Source organism: Myotis yumanensis, unplaced genomic scaffold, assembly GCF_028538775.1.
Source record: "Myotis yumanensis isolate MYYU_CA2020_CCGP unplaced genomic scaffold, mMyoYum1.0.hap1 SCAF_12, whole genome shotgun sequence".
NCBI classification, from domain to species: domain Eukaryota; kingdom Metazoa; phylum Chordata; class Mammalia; order Chiroptera; family Vespertilionidae; genus Myotis; species Myotis yumanensis.
This window is the reverse complement of record NW_027223763.1, coordinates 5,685,565-5,708,277: the sequence shown is the minus strand read 5'-3', so window position 1 is coordinate 5,708,277 and position 22,713 is coordinate 5,685,565. Positions and strand designations below refer to the sequence as shown.

Genomic DNA, 22,713 nt, shown 5'->3' with positions numbered 1-22,713 from the left:
GCCTCTCCCAGCTGCTGCGGGGGCCCTGCCAGGAGCTGGGGGTGGCGGCGGCACATGTCAAGAGCTGAGCTCTGCACCCCTGTGCAGCATCCCGGCGTCCCCCACAACCTGTCTGGCAGAACCTGTGCGCAGGAAGGGAGGGGCCAGGGAAGGGAGGGGCCGGCAGGAGAGACATTATCTCCAGCCTCATCCCACCTCACAGGAGTGGCCCAGCGGACAGCCGACATCGAGGAAGTGACCGCGCCACACCCCAGGCCTGAGGAGTGCGGGTTACTTGCCAGGCTGGGGCCCGAGGGTGGAGGGTCGGCACAGGATGCGCATCTCCTGAACACTGCAACCTTGGAAGGCAGGCTCTATGCCACCCCCTTCTGCAGCTGAGGGCACTGAGGCAACAACAGACCGCCCAGATCACATCCCCAGTGACTGACAAAGCAGGATTCAAACCCAGGACTGTCCGGCTGCAGAGCCATGAGCCACACCTGGGTTCATAGGCCACGGAGCCCGGAAAGCCTGGCAGGGACTGGCCCTGCAGTGGACTTACAGACCAACATTTGACAGTGATGACTCATTGTCACCCGGAGAGGGGGGGGAGGGGGAGTTAGGGAAGGTGACTGGCTGCAGGGAGGTGACGTTCAAGCTCAGACCCAACTGCAGAATGAGGAGTAGCCAGTGGGGACAGTTCCAGGCTGAGGGAAGGGACTGCGTGAGAAGCAGACGTACTCTAGGTCTCCTTGGCTGATGCAAGCCTCTGAGCAGAGCCTCTGGGAGGAGCTCCCTGCTGGCTCCACAAGGCTTTGAGGATGTGACCAAGGCTTGTCCCACATCCTGCCAGGTCTGTGACAAGGGGCAACAGGACTCAGGGTAAGCCGTCTTGGGGGCACGGCCCTCACTCTCTGTGCAACTCGGGCTGGGGCTCGACCTCTCCACCCTCATTAGTAAAACAGGTGCACCAGCCACTCACTCATGGGCACCTGGGAGCATTCAGTGATGCGAGCCCTGCAAGGACCTGGGCTGGGGGGGTGGGGGGGGGGGTGTCGTCAATGAGATGTGTCTTATCTGATGAAGACACTCGGGGTCTAGAGAGACTCAGTCACCAGAATGCTCCAACCTCATGAGGAGGGTGAACTCCAGCAACCTCCCACAGCCCCAAGACTGGGACAAACAGAAAAGATCAGGGCTAGAGATGAGGGAAGAAGGAGAAGCCCCCAACTCCCGACAGACATGGGCACGAGCCCTCAGGAAGCAGGTACCACAAGGGAAGCAGGAGCATCAGCCATGCCAGCTGCACTCATTCGTTCACTCATCAAATACAGCTCCAGTTCTGTGCCTGTGCCTGTTCTATGCACTGGCACTACAGCAGTGACCAGCTTACACTCTAGTGGGAACAGAAAGATGAGGATCAAACAAATGAGAAAAATACATGGTAGTAGAAAGGAAGAACTAAAATGATCTTTACTGGCAGATGACTTGGTCTTGTAAGTAGAAAATCCTAAGGAATTCACTAAAAAACTATTAGAATACAAGAGTTCAGCAAGATTGCAGGATATAAGATCAATATAAAAAATCTACTATTTCTATGTACTAGCAAATATCCACAATAAAATGAAGAATATTTTATTTAAAAAGAATAAAATATGTAGGTATAAATTTAACAATAGAAGTATAAAACATATACTTTGGAAAATTATAACACATTGTTGAAAAAAATTCAAGATCTAAATAGGGATTTGTATCTTCTTGGTGAAAAACTGAAAGCTTTTCCTCTAAATCAGGAATAAGATAAGGATGTCCACTTTCATCAATCTTAACATAGTTCTGGAAGTCCTAGCCAGAGCAATCAGGCAAGAGGAAGAAATAAAAGGCATCCTTATTGGGAAGGAAGAAGTAAAAGTGTCATTTTTTACAGATGTCATGATTCTGTATATAGAAAACCCTAAAGACTCAACCAAAAAACTATTAGAAACAATAAAATACAGTAAAGTTGCAGGATGCAAAATCAATGTACAAAAATCCACTGTATTCCTATATACTAACAATTAACAAAAAGAATAAAATACCTAGAAATAAGCTTAACAAAGGATGTGAAAGACCTATATACTAAAAACGACAAAGCATTATTAGAAGAGATTGAAAAAGACACAATAAAAGAAAAATATTCCATGTTCATAGATTGGAAGAATCAACATAGTTAAAATGGCCATATTGCCCAAAGCAATATTCAGATTTAATGTAATTCCCATCAAAATCTGAATGTCATTTCTTAAAGAAATAGAACAAAAAATTGTCAGATTATATGGAACCACAGAAGACCCCAAATAGCCAAAACAATCCTGAGAAAAAAGAACAAAGCTGGAGTTTTCACATGATCTCACTGCAAATTATACTACAGAGCAATGATGATTAAAACCGCATGGTATTGGCAGAAGAACAGACACACAGACCTTTAATAAAACAGAACTGAGAGCCCAGAAATAAAACCACAGGTATATGGGCAAATATTTTTTGACAAAGGATCCAAAAACACACAATGGAGAAAAGAAAGACTCTTCAATAAATGGTGCTGGGAAAATTGAAAAGCCATGTGCGAAAGAATAACTGTAATCTAGTACAAAAATTAAATCAAAATGAATCAAAGACCTAAATATAAGATCTGAAACAATAAATTACACAGAAGAAAACATAGATACTAAACTTATGGACCTTGGTCGTAGAGAACATTTTATGAATTTGACCCCACGACCCCAAAGACAAGGGAAGTAAAGGCAAAAATAAATGAATGGGACTATAGCAAACGAAAAAGCTTCTGCACAGCAAAAGAAACCAACAACAAAACAAAAAGGCAACCAACCAAATGGGAGATGATATTTGCAAACAGTAGCTCCCGACAAGGGGTTAATATCCAAAAAATATACAGAACTCATACAACTCAACACCAAACAGACAATCCAGTTAAAAAATAGACAGGGGACCTGCATAGCCACCTCTCCCAAGAAGACATACAAACGGCCATCAGCTATGTGAAAAGATGTTCAACTTCACTAGCCATTAGGAAAATGCAAATCAAAACTATGAGCTACCACCTCACACCTGTTCGAGGGGCTACAATCAACAAGACAGGTAGTAAGTGTTGGAGAGGCTGTGGAGAAAAAGAAACCCTCATTCACTGCTGGTGGGAATGTAAACCGGTGAACCACTATGGAAAACAGTATGGCGGTTCCTCAAGGATGAAATATTGCCATTGCGACAACATGAATGGGCCTTGAGAATATTATGCTAAGTGAAATAAGTCAGTCAGAAAAAGCGAAGGACAATCTGATTTCACTCATATGTGTGATATAAAACTGAAACTCAAAGACACAGACAGACATCAGTATGGTGGCTACCAGAAGGGGGGGGGGGGGGTGGTAGTAAAGGGCACCAAAAAAACCTAAATAAATGAAAAGACATCCTGCGATCATGGATCAAAAGGTTTAATACTAGTTGTTAAAGCAACAATACTCCCAAACTGATTTAAAAATTCAACACAATCATTATAAAAATCTCAACTGTTTTCTTTGTAGAGTTTTGACAAGTTGATCCTAAACATTGGAAGATCAAAGGACCAGAATAGTTAAAACAATGTAGAAAAAGCAGAACATAATTAAGGAATTCACATGTCTGGACTGCGAAACTTTTACAAAGCAGCAATAATTAAGACAGTGTGGCTGTGGCATAAGGATAGACACACAGGTCGATAGGATAGAACTGAAAGTCCAAAAATAAACCTTCACATTTATGGCCAACTGATTTTCAACTAGGGTGCCAGTGGGGGGGAAACTGTCTTTTGCTGGGACAACTGGATATCACATGCAAAAGAACAAAGTAGGACCCCTTTCTCAGACCACATAAAATAATTAACTCAAAGTGAATCAAAGACCTATGTTTAAGAGCTAAAACTATAAAATTCTTAGACAAAAACACAGGGGTAATGCTTTGTGATGTGGGCTTAGGCAATGGTTTCTCCGATATGACATCAAAAGTACAAGTGACAAAAGAAAGATATAAACATGTTGAACATCATCAAAATTAAAAATGTTTGTGATTCGCCCTAACCGGTTTGGCTCAGTGGATAGAGCTTCGGCCTGCGGACTGAAGGGTCCAGGTTTGATTCCGGTCAAGGGCATGTACCTTGGTTGCGGGCACATCCCCAGTAGGGGGTGTGCAGGAGGCAGCTGATCGATGTTTCTCTCTCATCGATGTTTCTAACTCTCTATCCCTCTCCCTTCCTCTCTGTAAAAAAATCAATAAAATATATTTTTAAAAAATGCTTGTGATTCAAAGAACAGCATCAAGAAAGTGAAAAGACAACCTACAGTATGAAGGAAAATATTTGCAAATCACATGTGTGATAAAGGACTTGTAACTAAAATATATAAAGAGGACTTACAACTCAATAAAAAAGACAAAAACCAAATTAAAAATGGGCAAATGTGGATGGAGCGTCGGCCTGCAGACTCAAGGGTCCCCGGTTCGGTTCCAGTCAAGGGCATGTACCTTGGTTGCGGGCACATCCCCAGTGGGGGGTATGCAGGAGGCAGCTGATCGATGTTTCTCTCTCATTGATGTTTCTGACTCTCTATCCCTCTCCCTTCCTCTCTATAAAAAAAATCAATGAAATATATTAAAAAAAAATAAAAAATAAATAAGAAATAAAAATGGGCAAATGATCAGAATAGACATTTCTCCAAAGATGATATGCAAATGGCCAATAAGCACATGAGAAGGTGCCCAGTATCATTAGTCATCAGGGAAACACAAATCAAAACTATAATGAGCTACCACTTCACACCCACTAGGATGGCTATAATCAACAGATAATAACAAGTGAAGTGCTAGCAAGAGTGTAAGCAACTGAAACCCTCAGACACTGCTGGTAGGAATGTAAAGTGGTGTAACCACTATGGAAAATAGTCTGGCAGTTCCTCAAAAGGTTAAATATAGAGTTACCATGTGACCCGGCAATTTTACTCCTAGGTATCTATCCAAGAGAAATGAAAAGCTACGTCCACGCCCTAACCAGTTTGGCTCAGTGGATAGAGCGTCGGCCTGCGGACTGAAAGATCCCAGGTTCGATTCCGGTCAAGGGCATGTACCTTGGTTGCGGGCACATCCCCAGTAGGGGTGTGCATGAGGCAGCTGATGGATGTTTCTCTCTCATCGATGTTTCTAACTCTCTATCCCTCTCCCTTCCTCTCTGTAAAAAAAAAAAAAAATCAATAATATATATATATATGAATTGAATCCGAAACCTTAAAAAAAGAAAAAAAAACCTACGTCCACATAAAAACTTGTACATAAATGTTCACAGCAGCATTATTCATAATAGCCAAAAAGTAAAAGCAACCCGAATGTCCATCAACTAATTAATGGATATATGTATTGGAATCTTATTCCATAATAAAAATCGCTTTACATGCTACAATGTGGATTAGCCTTGAAAACATTATGCTAAGTGAAAGAAACCAGTCATAATGAACTGCATATTGTATGATTCCATTTAATGAAATGTCCAGAATAGGCAAATCCATAAGAGATAGAAAGTAGACTGGTGATTGCTGGGGGATGGGGCAATAGGGAGAAAATGGGGAATAACTGCTAATAGGTATGGGGTTTCTTTTTGGAGTGATGAAATGTTCTAAAATTGACTGTGCTGATGGTCACACAAGTCTGAATATACTAAAAATCACTAAATTGCCCACTTTAAATGGGTGGACTGTGTGGCATGTAAATTACATCTTAAAAAAAAAACTGATACCAAAAAAACCCCCCCAAAACCCACCCACATGGTAAGTCAGATAAAGAGAGAAAAACAGAGAAGACAGATCAGGGAAGGGGTGGTGGGGAGGGAGGGCTGGGTAGAGATGAGAAGGTGGGGGCTGCTACTTCAGGTGGGTAGTTGGGGAAAGCCCTTATGGCAGTGACTTCTAAGCAAGGCCTGGAGTGAAATGAGGCTGAGGGCTAAGCAAAAACCGGGGAAGAGCTGTCCAGAAGCGTGAACTTCAAGTGCAAAGGCGCTGAGGTAGACACATGCTTGGCAAGAGGGAAAGCAGCACAGAGGCCAGCAGCTAAATGGACTGGGGAGGAGAACAGACGGGATGAGGTTGGCAAGGGAGCAGGGGCCAGGCCCTCCGGGGCCATGGTGAGGACTCTGGATCATATTCTGACAGCGGCTCTGTCTTGCCACTATGGAGTCTGGCTTTAGGCCCGAGCAGCCCTGGTGGAGTGGGTGGAAGGGCGAAGAGTGGAAACACGTCCCAAGCAGCCAAAGGCCCCAGTTTAAAAGGGGGGAAGCTGGGGGCTACAGCTCCCACGCGGACCCTCAGATCTCCTCCCACCCCCTCTGCTGGACCCAGCCCAGGAGTTGGATGCAGTCGCTGGAGACCTGGGAGGAAGCTCACAATGCTGGGCGTGTTGAAACACCCAGAGGAATTAGGATTAGTGTCTGGAACAAAAACTGATATCAAATTGTGGGCTCTCTCCCTTCCCCTTTGTGCGTCTGCCAAGGGAACACCCAGCCAGGAAGCCTGGGCCCCCTAGTGATTCCTGGCAGGCCCGGCCAGAGAAAGGCACGTGGAGGCCTCCCAGGCTCAGGTAACAGGCGTCTTCAGTCTTCCCGGGCAGGGCTCACAGGATCAGGTGCTGGGCCTCCCTCTGAGATCCACGGGGCTTAAACACACTAGTAAATGCCACCCCTCCCAAGGGAAGAAGCTCCCAGCCTTGCCTGGGCCTACCCCAGCAGGTCACAGCAAGGGCAACATACATACCCCTATAGTGGCCATTTCCCAAGGGCCTACTGTGTGCCATCTGGAACTCTTCAACATTGAAAGTTGGGTGTTATCGTGGTTCACTTTACAGACGGGGAAAGTGAGGCTCGGAAAGGCTGAGTAACTCAGAGCTGTGAGTGGAGTGTGGTCTCAACCCAGGCCCATCTGTGAGCCAGAGACGGCACAGCCAGGACTCAGCCCTGCAACCTCCTCCAGGGCCTCTCTGGAGAGAGGGAGCTGAGCACCCCCAGTGAGGTGGCACGGGGTCCCAGGCACAAGACAGGGATAATGAGGAGGGATGGGGGGGGAGGGTAGATGTTCATTAAAAAAGACAGGCATGAGGATATCAAGCAATTGGCCATGAGCCCAGGGTGGGAGCTGGCCAGGCCAGGTTTAAGGAAATCTCAGAGACTCAATTCTCTAAAAAACCTTTTATTAAGCACTTACTAAGTGCCAGGCACTGCTGAAGGCCCTAGGAACATAAACAGTAAACACAACAGAGAAAGTCCTGCCTTCAAGGGACTTATAGTCTGGCAGTGGGTAAGAGAGAGACAAAATGAGGCAAACACATCAGATGGTGGTAAGTGCTATAAGGAAAAGGAAAGGGGAAGGAGGCAGGCAGTGTCCAGGTGTAGGTTGAACGAGGAAGAGATGGTCAGGGGAGCGTTAATGGGAAGGTGACTTCTGAGCAAAGAGCTGGAGGAGGTGAGAGAGTGGCCTATGCAGATCATTTCGAAGAGCTCCAGGCATGAGGAACAAAAAGTGCAAAGGCCCTGAGGTGAGAATGTACGTGCTGTGCTTAAGAAAGCGCAAGGAGGCCAGTGTGGCTGGAGCAGAGTGAGTGAGGGGGAGAACGGTGGGAAGTGAGGTTGGGGAGGGAATCTTGGCCCCAAACTTACAAAGGGGCCGTATGGAGGTGCTCGAAACCCGGGCGTCCACATGTGCACAGGCAGGTAAGGAAGAACAAAGAAGAAATGAGGATCTAGTGGGGGAGGAGTATTGGACCCTTTTCTTTTCTTTTTGAACTGGACGTATCAGTTGTGACTTTTTCTTAAAGCATGCCTGGAGTCCTCCGATTGCAATGAGGTCAGAGGCCAAAAAGCCACCGAGGGGACGGACTCCCAGAGCAGCAGAGACCCTCGAAAGCAGCGCAAGGTTAAGTTGGGGTGAGGAGGCTCAGAGCCATTGTCTTCGTTTCTGTCCAAAAACTGTTTCTCTAAGTGAAATTTAAGTTAAGAAATGAAAAAAGGTTGTGAGGTTAGAAGGGCTGGTCAAAAGCAAAAGGAATTTGAACCTCCACCTACCTGAGTCAAGGACTGGGCCCACCCTCACCCTGCCCTCTGGGCAGCACCAGAGCCACCGGGGAAGAGATGAAGGAGGCCCCACTCCCTAGCCTGGGGGTTTCGGGGCCTGAGCCTTCAGCTCCGGGCTGCCTGCCAGGGGCAGGTAATTACAGAGCCTTGGTGTTCAGGGCAGCTTCAGGGGAGTCTCGTTTTTTAGCTTTAAGATATACAATTAGACGTCCAAATACCAGAGAGGCAGGGTGAGCCCTCCACCCACCCACCGCAGCCCACGGTGGCCATCACAGTGGCAGAATTCAGCTATTTCTAGGTTGTCCTGAAATAGAGCAGAGCACCCCACCAGACCAGTACCCTCAGGCCAGAACTCCCTGCAGCTCCATGGCCCCAGACCAGGGCCTCCATTCCGCATCCACAAACACTGTGGGCACTGGCTCCATCATGCAGGTGACAAGGGTCAGTAGAGTGGGAACCACCTCCTGGCCACGGGCTGCCACGCCCCTACAAGGTCCTTGCAGACGGATCATTCAGGGCCCCTCCCTGGAGTTCACATGGAGCAAAGGCTCAGCGTGGCAAGCAGTGGTCAGGAGGGAACCCAGTGGGGCAGCCCAGGAAACAGCTACAGGGAGGCCCCACACCCACACTTGGCACTCTACCTTCCCCGCTGCCGGCTAAGTACTCATCTGCATGTCTGCCTTGTCATCAATGCTTGCCCAGCACAGAGCCCTGGCCTGGCAGGGCTCAAGGTCTAAAGCAGTGGTTCTCAACCTTCCTAATGCCGCGACCCTTTAATACAGTTCCTCATGTTGTGGTGACCCCCAATTTCATTGTTACAAATTGAACATAATTAAAGCATAGTGATTAATCACAAAAACAATATGTAATTATATATGTGTTTTCCGATGGTCTTAGGCGACCCCTGTGAAAGGGTCGTTCGACCCCCCAAAGGGGTCGCGACCCACAGGTTGAGAACCGCTGGTCTAAAGCCAAGAGTGAAAAGTCCTTGGCCCTGCCAGAAAGGGAGACTCTGTAGGGCAGGGTTTCTCAACCTGTGCTCATGACATTTTGAACCAGATAATTCTGTTTGTTTTTCCAGGGGTGTCCTATGCATTGCAGGATGTTTAGCAGCACCCTGCCAGGAGCACAACCCCAGCTGTGACAACCAAAAATGCTCCCCTGGGAAGGGGTGGCGGCAGAATTACCCCCTCCCCCCTCCCGCCCCGTTGAGAATCAGTGAAGCAGGCCTTTCACTAAACGTTTTAAACAAGCTCCCAGGTGATTGAAGCAGGGGCTGGGCACCCGGCTAAGAAAGGGTATAGCCACCAGAACTAAGCAGGACGCCAGGGGCCTCCCAGCCCCAGCTGTGCTCCTGGGTTCCTGAGAAGGCTGGCCCCTGCTTCTTCCCATTCGGCCCCTATAATGAGAGGTAACCAGAACAAGGCTGCATCAGGAGTCCCTCCTCCTGGCTGGTGGGCCCTGGGGGACTACCACAGCATCCAGCCTGCAACCCCCCTCCCCCAACCCACGCCCACTCTCTGATCTCCCAGTCCTTGGCCAGGTTCCTAGAGAAGGGAGGGGTCCTGGTGATGCAATCAAAGTTCCCAGCTGATGAAACTCAGCCATGGAAAGGCAGGATTCTAATAAGGAAACAATTTAAATTGACAACATCTGCCTGTGCTTCCCCGAAGAGAAGAAAGCACAGCCGCCTGGGGAGGGGCCCGCCTGGGGACCAGCCTAGGCGTCCATCCAGGGGCTGCGGGGCAGTAGAGCCTCACCCCGGCGACGTGGCCAGCGTGGCAGCCCAGCAGCGTCTGGCTCCTGCCAGGAATTCAGGGCCGTGTGCAGGGGAAGCAGCTTGTTGCAGTTCTGACACAGCCAGCACCCCCTCCTGCAACACCATGAGGCAGTAAGACGTTCCTAGAAGCCAAACCGCTCTGTGCTGGAGACTGAAGGGCTCAGAGGAGCCACCGGGCGCCCCAAGACCCTTCTCTGTTCTCCTGTCAAAAATGTGAGCCCTGCCGAAACCGGTTTGGCTCAGTGGATAGAGCTTCGGCCTGCGGACTGAAAGGTCCCAGGTTCGATTCCGGTCAAGGGCATGTACCTGGGTTGCGGGCACATCCCCAATAGGGGGTGCACAGGAGGCAGCTGATCGATGTTTCTCTCTCATCGATGTTTCTAACTCTCTATCTCTCTCCCTTCCTCTCTGTAAAAAATTAATAAAATATATATATTTTAAAAAATGTGAGCCCTGAGGGTGGCCCGGGGATTGGCAGGTGGGCTGGGAGGAAAGGCTAGAGGCAGCAAGTGACCTGAGAAGTACAGAGTGGACAGCACGCTGAGGACTTCAGCTCACTCAGGCTTGGCGGGGAAGCAGGACGGATTCTGGAGCCATATGCACAGGGGTTCGAATCCTGCAACTCACCAACCCAGAAACTTTGAGATGGATCAAAAACCCAGAGTGGGCAAGTGCCAGCTTCCTGTTTCACAGGCACAGGCACACCGCCTCCCTGCTCTGCCTTCTGCACCCAGAGTCAGCCTATGAGGCAGCTTCCCACCACCCAGGAGAGTGCATGGCTGCTCTTCTCACTTGATGCCAACGGGCACCCCCTCTTGCTCTCACAGCCCAAGAGCAGAGCAGGCCTTTGAAGAGAACCGAAGTCAACTGCTGGCTGTGACAAAGTGCGGGTCCACCCCAAGCACCCGGCAAAGCCCACCCTCACATCATGTGGCCCAGCCTGGCGCCTGTTTCCCAGGCACCCTCCCATGAGCCAGGTGTTGCTGAAGCATTAATTCTCTGCAGGCACAACCACCACCCACTTCACAGATGAGCAAACTGACACTCAGGGAGTCCACAGGTCAGCCCAGGGGGCAAGGGGAGATGTGCACCCTCCCCTGTCCTGCAGGATGGCTGGGAAAATGCGCCAAGACATAGACGCCGTTCTCAGGGGCCTGCGGCATCAATGTTTTTGTGCTCTGTGGGCTGACCCTTCACCACGAGTCTCAATACGAGGGAAGAGGCAGCCTTGAGACCAGACTTACACTGAAGGAGGGGCGGTGATCGGGTCAGAGTGTGCGGTCACAGATATGGCACTGGGCCAAATCCATCAAGACCTGCTGGTGTCAGGGACCAAGCCAGGTCAATCCGGGACCGGAGGGAGAACTGGGAAAATGCTCCTGTAGAAGTTAATAGCGTCAGCTTCTGCCTCCTGAGCACTTTCTCCTTATGAGGCACCTGAGAGCTCTCCCTGCCTGGCCCCCTGGAATCCAGACCCCAACCCTGGGAGGTAGGTACCATCATCTCCATGTCGTAAGTGGGGGAACTGAGGCCCAGAGAGCGGAAGCCACCTGCCCAGGTCTGGTTGGGAGAGGGCTGTAATCTGAACCCATCGCTGTCCTACCCCAGAATCTCAAACTGGGCCCCATGCCAGAGGTGGGTCAGGTTGGAGGGTAGAAATTCAAAGCAAGGGACACAGCTGAGCTGTAGCAACAGTTTCCCCTCCCCCAGGACACACGACTATAGAAAACTCAGAGCTGGGGGGTTGGCTGTACTCAGGGAATGGCCCTTCCGGAGCCCCTGAGACTCCCAGCAGGCCTCCTCACAAATCGTGCGTGTGGGAAACAGAGAGGTCGGGGACCAAGGCCAGTCTCTGCCACCCACTGGACACTTGACCTCTCTGGGCCTCAGTCATATGCTGCCCTAGCTCATGGGGTTGCTGAGAGGCCTAATGAAGGAGAGGCCAGGCGCATACCCAAAGGGGACTCGTGCTGAATGGGCACATGGCCACCACCGTCAGAAGTGACTCTGAGACAGATGGTCCAGCAGGAAGCCAGGCATGCAAGGCCCCGACAGAGCCCCCATTTTCCATCCCAGGACCCTGGATCAGGACGTTCCCCCAGGCCTTGAACCTGGCTGGGACGTCCAGGAAGGTGGACTAACAGGTGGCCTAGGTGTGCCTGTGCCGCTCCTGACTGACTCACGCCTGGGTGCTGTTTGAATCATTCCAGGAAAGGAAGAGACCAAAGGGAGGGATCCATATTCCCAGAGCCCGGTTCCTCAAATAGCTAGACTCAGGCAAGTCACGGGATGTCCCTGTCCTCTTGAGCCCCTTCCCAACTCCACAGCCTTTCCTGAAAGCACCCTCCCCCCAACTTCTGCGGCTGGACAAATTACTTCCTCTTCTGGGCCTGGGTCTTAGATATGTGGAAAACGGAATGAGGCTCCTGTGTCCCAGAGCACAAAGGTCCTAGAAGCCTTTGTTTGCTTATTGCAGGATGGTGTCTAGCAAATAGTAGGTGCTCAGAAAGTATCCGATGACTCAGTGACTTTCACAGCCCTGCTCTCTACAAGAGCTGCGTTAGACCTTCTTGCACTGATATTTCCACCTCCAGGAAAGGAGCCTCCCAGCCCAGATCAGGCCATGTCCTCTAGCTCTCTGCAGAGTCTGAGGGGTCCAGGGTCACTGCTATCTGGATCTACCCACAGGTGTTCCCACTGCTCCACACAGCACTCCCCATGGCTCCCTGAACTTCCCAGGTGACCAGGAAATCGCCAGAGTCACAGCTCACAGAGCCAGCACAGACTCAGGCCTGTTTTCCCAGCTATCCTCCGAGATTCCAGCCACAGGATGAAGGGCTCGGGGTAAGGTGGGACCATGAGACTCTGACTTACTAAGCTCTACCTTCTCCTGGACACGATTCTCCCGCAGACTTACGGACCAACCCTGGGCCGATGAAGCTTCTGTCATTCACTTACCCCACAAACATAAACGGAGCACTTACTACAAGCCAGGCCTGAGTGGGGACACTGGGACTACATCCAGATTAAACCTGGGTTTCTGTCTTGCCTGCATCCAAAATGGGTGTGGCCATTCTCACACAGGTCCATGTTGATTCCTCATTAGCTGACACGAAACCCTTGAGAGGGGCTGGAACCCAGGGTCAGGCCTTCTCTTGGCAAGCAGGGAGAGTACCAGGCAGCCAAAGGCCGATCCCCAAAGTAAAGGGTCAGGGCCAGAGCAGGCAGAAGAGGTTGATGCCTCCCCTCCCTGCTGTGCTCAGCACCTCTCTGAGCTGATGTGTCTAATGGTCTCCCCGGCTCATGGGCCCCAAGTCAGAGACCATGGCTGAACTGGCCATTGCTGGGCCCATTGCAGGGCAGCAGCCTGGCTCTAATCACAAATGTTTGCTGAGTGGGTGAACCACAGGAAGAGAGAAGAGAAACAATGAAAGGCAGAGAGGGAGGAACGTGGACCTTTCCCTTCTGCTTCTACCACTGGTTCCCCTCCAATAACTGCCCTAGATTAATGCCAACCACTGCCAGCCGTTACTGAACACTGAGCACGTACTCTATGCCCAGGGCTATGCTGGGTACATAATGGGTGTTAACTCATTCAATCCAAGCACCAACAAGGGGCTTATTACCCCATTTCACAGATGAGGAAAGTAAGGTTCAGACAGGTCCTGTGGTCTGGCAGCCTCAGGAGCCCGCCCTCTCTCTGAATGGCCAAGCTCCACAGCCCAACAGCCCCAGCAGGGTTTGCAAGAGACAGAAGAGCCCCAGCCAAAGAAGATGGCTGGCAGCTGCCGAGATGACTTATGGTCTCATAAACAGGTCTGATGGCTTAGGCTGCCCGTCAGAAAGACCCTGGAAAGGCCCAAGGACTTCCTCCAGGCCTCTAGGCACCCAAGAAGGATTCTCACTTTTGTCTAGATAGAACTTTGGCACCCAGCACCAGCACAGGTGTGGGCGTCTCCAGGCTGTTTCTGACACAGACATGTGCAAACAGCGTCAGTGCACAGCTTGCAGATAGTCAAAGTCTCGTGTAGCCAGCCCCCAAGAAGCAGGACTTCACAGGCCTTAAAGGCCCCTTCCAGACATGACTGCCACCCCCACAAAGATGACATCATCCTGACTTGTACCAGGATGGGTGCTTTTTAGTGGATTGCTTCTGAACTTGATACAAATGGCATCCACCGCACGTTCTCACCTCCAGCTTCCTTTCCTCAACATTGTTGGTGACACTCGGCGCTGTTGTGAGGGGCAGCAGCTTGTTCATTCCCACTGTGTGCAGCAGGCTCCAGTTTTGTTTTTAATCGTCCCATGATGGCAGAGGTGGGAAGCCACCCATCTCAGATGACAGCCATCTCCCCTTCTGCCACCGGGAGCCCCAAGTGGTCACCACCCCCCCTGGCTGCCGTTGGTGGTTCTAAAATACAAATCTGATTCTGGTTCACACCCTTCTATGTCTGCCCTCAGATAAGGTCCCAGCCCCTCTCATGGCCTTCCCGGACTCCAAGCCCCCAGGCCAAGCCCCCAGGCCACTGGCTCTTCCCTGTTCAGCACTCTTGCCTCCGCCTTAGTCTGCCCTGGGCTGCTCTTCTCCCACCAACCACTAACCTACTCATCCTGGGACCAAGCCTAGCATCATTCTTGGGGAGGGAACTTGCTGGGGCAGGGCTGTGTCCCCAGGAACCAGAGCGGGGCCCTACATATAGAAGTGCTCAGGAAATTGCCCCTGAGGGAGTAAGGTTTGGGGGAGCCACAGGTGTGCTGCCCTGGGTCTGCAGAGAAGTCCAGCACTGTCAGAGAGGAAGTGGTGGGAGGTGAGGGCGCCTTGCGTGTGAACAGGACCCAGACTTCCGCCCTCCCTAGTTCCTTCCCCAGCACTGAGCTAAACCTCTCAGCAGGTTTAGTCTGTTTTCAGCTGCCAGGTGCCTGGCCCTTGGGGAGCAGGTGCCCTGCTCTCAAGTAGCTTTACTGCCTCTAGATGAGCACCTGCACCCCATTTGTTGGAGGAGGAACCCAAGGCTAAGAGGACAAGACACTTGGCCATGGTCACAGAGTCACAGGGCAGCTGCCAAGGTCCAATTGCAGAGCCTGGGGCAGCCCAGCCCCCTCCTCCTCCCTATCACCCACAGATGGTCCATCCCATACAACCCAGTGGTGCCCCAGCTGCCTTGGACTTAGGCGAGGGCTGCTCCTGACACAGACTGATACCTCTGGCACCAATGGGGAGGGGCTGGACCCCAGCAGCTGGCAGGAGCCGGCACACAGTACAGCACCATCAGCATCCATGCTGGTTCAGTGCCAAGGGAAGAATGTCCCAGCCCTGCACTGGGCCAACCCGTGGCAGGAAGCACCAGGGCTAAGATGCAACAGAGGCTACTCCTGCCCACGGTCTGGGGTAGGAGCTAAGAGGTGGGAGCGGGCATTGTAGTGTCCGGAGATGAGGGCCCACACTGAGTGTGCAAGGCCAAGTAGCCAGGGACGGCTTCCTAGATGAAGCAGGGGTAGGGAACTTGAGGACAAGGCTACCGAAAAAGTCAAAGTAAGAGTATAAGGTGTGGAAGCAAGGGGAGTGCCAAGAGGGGCAGGGGCCTCCCCTCAACTGAGGGACCCCTGTCTTTCTCACCCGCTCCCCTGCCCTCCACCTCATGTGGGGAGCTATCTTCTGCTTGCCAGAGTGGGTGCCAGAGCTGAATGTGTAGAGGGCCCCTTCTCACAGGCAGAGGCCTCCCCCCACCCAGCCCAGCCCCACCCAGCGGGAACACTCCAGCTCTCACAGGCTCAGAGCCATGGCACCCCAGGGCAGGGCAGGGGTGCCAACAGACCCCACTGGGACCCTGCACTCCAGCATGAGGCCCCTGCTCCTTGGGCACTAGGTGTGCTCCTCACCTGCCCGACCCCTCCAGAGGGCAGAGAGAGAGCCCCATTTGGGAAGTACCCTCTCCCCACAACACCCCAGTCAGTCCTGGCCCACAAGGAGGGGCAGTTGAGGTGCACCATCCAGCCCACTGCCATGACTCAGCCCAGGGACGAGAGGACGAACTGCAGTGAGTACCATGCTTCTACCAGGTGCCAGGAGCCCAGCTGGATATCTGACAGGCATTATCTCACTGTGACCTCCAAGAACACGGGGAGGCAGGCACCAGCAGCCCTGCTGGGGAGGGAGGGCTACTGAGGCTTAGGGACTAAGTCTCTCGCCCAAGGTCACACAGGCAGCAAGGGCAGGATGAGGATGGGAACATTTTGCCTGTCTGAATACGCAAAGTCTCCATTGGAGCTCCTTGCTCCTAGTGCTAGAATAATTTGACTAGAGAGCCTGTGGCTGGCTACTACCTGTTGATATCCGGGAGAGGCGGTTCCAACCTGCACTTGAGACGTGTTCCAAGCCCAGGATGCCAACGCTCAGAGCAGAGACCCAGGCCAGGCACAGGCTGGGCAGCTTCAGGCCTCACTCGCCAAGGCCACCAATAGCATAGTGTGACCTCGTGGAGAGAGAGGAGTCACAGACCTCAGGTCACAGAGCACATCAGGGGCCCGGGGGACAGGTCTGGTATCCCCACAACCCAAAGCACTTGCCAGGCAAGGTCCTTAATGAAGAGAGTAGAGGGATACCCCCCCCCCCCACCTTTGTTCGGGGTCTTTCTACGCAAACCTGATGTCTCTCCCCGGCTCAAGCCTTTCTGTGGCTGCCTGGGTGAGATGAGGATAAATCTATACTGGTTACCATGGGTGTTAGACCGCCCGGCCCCAGCAACAGGCGAGTGACCACAGGCTTCACCACACAGCAGTCACCAGACACCACACACTGAGTCCCCAGACGCCTAAGGCCCAAGAACAGACACGCTAGTAGCAGTCACGAGGCCCAGGCAGAACTTCCTGAACGTAAGTCAGGACTTCCAGGTACTGAACAAGCAGAGTTCAAAGGCAACTAGGAACCCCTGGCCTGAGGAACTTCCTGGACAGGCCTCAGGGAACAGCCTTGACCCCACGAGTCAGATCACCTTTGGTCAGGCCTCTGCCAGTGCCAGGCTGCAGGGCAGATTACGGGGGCTGCCACAGTGGCACCTGCAATGGTGTGGCCAGTGGCTGCAAAGGCCAGGTCTGAGGAGCAGACACCAAGGCCAGGCACAGGCTGGGTAGCTTCAGGCTTCACCAAGGGCAGCAGCAGCGTGGTCTGGCCCCAAGGGAAGCCAGTAACTGGCCTGAGGCCACCGCCTAGCTGGCAGGGGCGGCCTCTGTGGACCTGCGAGCAGGACTTCTCTCCACAAGGACCCCAGCGACCAGGCTGGCCCGAGTCAAAGGAGGGAGGCAAAACCATGGTCAGGGATCTCAGGGTAGGAAGTGGGCTCAGGAGAAGCCTAGAGCAGGCAGCCCTCAGAGGAGGCAGCTGCAAAGCCCCTTGGGTCAAAAACTGCCAGAATTTCCAATTTAAAAGACACCGAAAGTCTGGATGTTTACGTTGCAAAAACTATTAGAGCACTGTATGAGGCAAAAAAAGCCCGGGGCAGCCACTGGCTACTGTGCACCCTCTGAACGTCCACCTTCCGGCACCTACCAAGTGCTAGATGTGGTGCCAAGCACTTCAAGATGAGGACACCCACCTGCCCGCTCTGTCTGCCACTGCCAGCCAACTCAGCGGTCCCTTCCGGGGTATGTCAGGCCTTCTCCCTTCATCGTCTCCACCAGCAGCCAAGAGCCATCAGTCTAACTGGCAAACCAGGCCACACTGCTTCCTTGCCCCTTGGCGAGATCCCCAAGGTCAGGAACGGTCTAGCCCTCCCCCCAGATCTTCATTCACTCCATCCCCTTCCTGCCCTCTTTGCACCCCTACCATGCCAGCCCTTTGCCTAGACTGAGTGCCCTGTAGCCAAGGGCCCTGACTCTAAAGGCTCTTCCCAACCTCTCTCCAATCCAATTCTCCTTGGCCTTCCGGGTTCTCTAAAGAGCCAGTTACTCACGGACGCCCTCCTCCCCGTTGCAATGATGTGCCCCATCATAAAATCATGAGCTCCATGAAGTCAAGGACTGTGTCCAGCCTGGGGTGGGTGCCCAATCAAACAAATGGACAGATGACCGCACAGAAATGCCTTCCCCAATTGGTCCACCAGAATCTAATGGAATTCTGGGGAGGACCTGTCCCAGATCTACCTGCTCCCCCTCCATGGGGAGTTTCATGGAAGCAGGGCTGTCTGGTCCCATTGATCCCTGAAAGGCCAGGACACCAAGGGGGTGCTCAAGAAACATGGCCTCTTCCTCCCTCTCCAAACTCCGTCTCCAGTGCTCCTGCTCGGTGACGGAAAATGAATGCCCTGCCCCCCTTGAGATCCCACAGCACCTCCACATCCCCGCCCCTCACAAACCGTGTCCCTCCCACCAAGATGTATGAGAGCAGATTCCAGTGGCATTCAGCGGCCTTTTCCAAGAAGGGAGGGAGAGGAAGCCTCGGGGAATCGGAGGCCTGGCCAAGCCTGTGGTTTATGTGCAAAGACCTGGCTTGGCCAGACCTGGGCACCGGGCTTCCAGCTGCAGAATTGACCTGTCCCAGGCCTTCTTCGTGCCCCAAAAATCTCAAGCATCCCTCTGAGGCCTCCCATTCCAGCTGGTTCAAAGCCTGGACCACGGAGGGAAGGCAGTGCCCTCTTTCAACAGGTTGCCCAAATAAAAACCCCACTGAAGAGACAATTGAAGATTCAAAGCTGCCCTAAAAGAAGGGAAGCGGGAGGTATCTCCCCAAGTCACACAGTCTGCTTTTTGGACAGCCTGGCATCCAAGTCCAGAGCAGAAAGAGCCCCTGGTGGGGCCCCTCCTCTCTTTCTGGTCCTCCCTGTCCCCTTCATGCAAAAAGGGGTACTGAGGCACCGAGGACAGAGATCAGGCCAAACCAGAATACGCCCAGCTCACCCTTAGCTCCTGCCATGAAGTGACCCAAATAAGCCATTTCTCTGCCCCAGGCCTCAGTTTCCTCATCTGTTGGCTGAGAAAACACTCTGCCTGTCTCCTCCAGAGAGGACTTGTTGTAAGGTAAATCAACACCTCCCTCTCACTCTCTTCCCTGACACCACCAGCCACGTGCATGGGGCAGGCCACAGGACCAGTGCCAGCTGCACACAGAGACCTCTCAAGACGGCTGGGATTCTGCCTGCCTGAAGGACAGACGAGCTTGAGGCTGGGAACTGGCTCCCAGCCCACCCTGAGGGGAACACAGCCCAACCCACTGCTTCTAGACTCACCAGACTTGGCTAGCACCTGTGCATATTCCCCACCCCCTGGAAACCCCTGGAAAAGCCTCCCAGATGCCATCTGGGTGCACCTGCTTAGAAGGCCTCCCTCCGGGCAGGGTCCTTGGCACATGCTCACTATACCACGGTGCCAGTCTGTGCCTGGCCCCAAATCCATGGCAGTGACTTCAATCCCACCCCCATCTATGTCCCCAGGGCCCCTTATCCTCAGATCTCACAGGATCTAGCTCAGTGCCTCAAAATGATCCCTATCTGGATTTTCCTATAACCCCCAACCCACTGAAAAGAATCTTCTTCGAAGGTCTGGGGACATCACATGGGGCCAGAGCTGCTTCCAGTCCTCTGCCGCCAAGGCCAGGCAGGACTTTCTAGCTGGATCAGCCCAAATTTAAATCACAATTCTGCTGCTCCCTGGCTGAGTGGCATGGGCCAATCACTTTAGGCCTCCTGACCCCAGTTTCCTCATCAACTCATGGGGTGGTTTGGAGATCATGCACTGCATGTGCTCAGCAGGTGCCTGGCATACGGTAAACGAACAATCAAAGGCAGTTTAAACCCTAATGATAAAAGGGTTATTTTCCCAATTTAATTACCAGCCGAGTGACCTACAGCATGTGGCTTCACCTCTCTGGCCTGGGTGCCTCTCTGGATGGCCAAGAGGATTAGTGGACCTACCATTTGCAAACTCTGCAACTGGACCTTGGCAGCTGCCCTATGACTCTCAGCACAGCACCTGGCGCACAGCACAGGCACCCAGAACATGGTAGCTGTGAGGGCTATGGTTCGTAAGGAGGCGTCAGAAAGATGACGCTGGGAACAGTGCGACAAACCACCTGTTCTACCTGCTCAAAATGGGTCAGGCTCGAGCTGTGTACCCGGCTGTTGCTATGGCACCCAGCACATAGGAAAACACTCCAACTAGGAAGGCGGGTGCTGCATGGGTGGGGCCTCCAGCCCGCTTCTCTCAGACACCACCTTGCGGCTGCCACCAGTCTCTGGGCTATGTAAGGGGTCCCTGGCGTTGAGGCGAGTATGCTGCCGGATCTGGGTCCAGGGTCTAAGCAAGACTCATCACCCCTAACCCTACCCCAACTCCAAAACACTGGAGCCTGTTCGTTGGAGGGGTAGGCTGTGAGGTGGAACTCTCAGCTTGCAGACCAGCGTGGGTGGGACTGAAGTGGAGGGGTTAAAAAAACCAAAACACCAGAAACCCCTATCTCCTGAGCAAAATCCAAAGCTCTAAGCAGCCTCAGATCCCAACACTGATGTCTGCTCCCTCCAGCCACACCTGCGCAGCAGCAAACAGGCACCCAGAGTCCAGCTTTGGGGGGCTCAGTGTCTGCTCCTCCCTCCTCAGCCCCACTCAGGTTTCATCCACAGTGAGGGCTGGGAAAGGCTGTTAGGGCTGGGCCTGGTTCAGGGAATCCATGGCCCATTGCCAGGAGGGAAGAAGGGAAGGCAGAGGTGAAACCCACCAGCTGTGAGCTGAGACCTGGAACTTTCCAGATTTTTCCGGATGAGGGGGCAGGTTTTAGAGCAATGGAAAGGCAGACAGGTAGGGTGACAGTGGCCCCAGGGCCTAGGAGGCCAGGAGAGACCTCAGCCTGGGACTGAATCACAATTCCTCAGGAGGATCCAAGACCCCCAGCTCACACGCAGGCCTCCTGCTGACTCTAGCTGGTCCCCCTAAGACCTGGGAGGAGCTAAGGATGGGCCCCCTGCCATAGAAACAACTGATGCAACAATTTGCTGAGCCAGACATGGCATACACATTATTCATCCCCCCCACAACTCTAGGGGTGGGTGTGACCTCTCCCATTTCACAGAACTGGAAACTAAGGCTCAAAGGCAGAACAGATAATGGTTAAAAGCACATCCTGAGTTTGAATCTGGGCTCTGCTGTATTAACTCAAGCAAATCACTCCCTCTCTGAGCATTAGTTTCCATCTCTATAAAACAAGGATAACAGCCCTGGCTGGGTGGCTCACTTGGTTGGAGCGTCGTCCGTACCCCAAATGGTGGTGGGTTCGATTCCTGATCAGGGCACATACCCGCCCCAGGTTTCCGGTTGGATCCCTGGTCGCGGAGCGTTTGAGTAGCAAACAATTGATGTTTCTCTCTCACATCAAAGTTTCTCTCTCTCAAATCAATCAATAAATAAAATGGGGATAATACTCCTACAGTCCCACCCCCAGCCCAACCTCCACCCTGTCCCACGGCGTGGTCAAAGAGCTAAGCGAAAGGTGTTAGTAAAATGGAGAGCACAGCACCAATAACTGCTGGTTGCTGGAATGACAGAGGGTAGGTAACGCCCAAAGACACCCAGCCAGTGAGTGGCCAACCCCAGGCCTCAGCTCTGAGCACAGCCCCTTCCCTGAAGCCTTGGGCTGTGGGTGGTCCCAGGATCACAGGCTTCCTAAGCAACCGTATATCCACCACCCCATCCCCACTACCCACCCCTCAACAAAGAGCAGCTCTTGTCTGAATTCCTCAGATAAGCAGCTCTCAGTAGACTGGATAACCTCCAGGCCTGAGTGGGCCCAAATGCACCCCACCCTGTCCACACCACAGATTCCTAAATCTGGGTTAGGCTGCATGGCTCTCCTCCCAACAGAACATTCAACCACCAGATACATCCAACAGGTCTCCAAACAAGCCAAGTTCAGCTGACAACTGCCTACTGACAAGTCCCTGGCAAGCCACTTACTTCCTCTTTCTGGGCCTCAGTTTCTCCCTCTGTTAACAAGCACCCCACCTCAGAACACGGTGGTGCAGCTCCAGCGAACTGGGTCCACAAGGAGGCCCAAGGAGCAGAGGGACAGACCAGGGAAGGGAGCCAGCGTGTCCTAGGCACTGGGCCAGGCCCTGCGCCGCCTTCTATCTCCTGAAACATCTCCACAACACGCACAGCCACCTGTATTGGGCCCAGAAAGTGACACCGCGAGGACGCCAACCCCTCTCGGTCAAACTCCAAGGCGCTCTCCCTGGCGGCCAGGACTACGTGACCCAGTCAGTGGGTGCAGGTGGGGAACTCAGTCGCCCTCGTCAGTGAGCTGGGCAGCTGGACCTGCAGGACGGGGACCACAAAACCAAAGTTGATCAAGCCTCTTTCAGAGAGGGCTGCAACCTCCTTGACAAGGGCATTTGCAATGCAAAGCAGCCCAGCTCCAGCTAGACGAGGGCTGTCACTCAGAGGGGGCTGGGCAAGCCACCATCCAGCCACCTCCCTCCAGGCAGACGGGGTGTACCTGGGTCTGGCCTTCCCAGAGCCCGGAGTGCCTGGGACACTGTGGCTGCCCCGGGCTCTGATTCACAGACAGCCTGAGTGGCCATCTGGGTGCAAGGCGGCCTGGAACAATCCTCCCCATCTCGGCCTCTCATGGCACAAACCCTCTGGGCTCTGTGCAGGTCTGCAGAATGGAGCTCCAGCAGGCTGCATGTAGGGCCCCAGGAGAGGGCTGAAAAATCGACCCCCTGCACAGGGGTGCGGGCACCCTGTCAGATCCCTCGGGCCCAGACCTCCCAGATCGTGCAGCCCTACCTGCCTTGTGCAAACTTGTCCCAGACACACATAACCTTCAGGACTC

General features: G+C 52.7%; 1 protein-coding gene across 1 annotated transcript in view; it reads right to left on the bottom strand.

The window, feature by feature from the left end:
* Positions 1 to 22,713, bottom strand: part of EEIG1 (estrogen-induced osteoclastogenesis regulator 1) — a 35,505-nt gene that overhangs the window by 11,700 nt on the left and 1,092 nt on the right. The window lies entirely within an intron of this gene.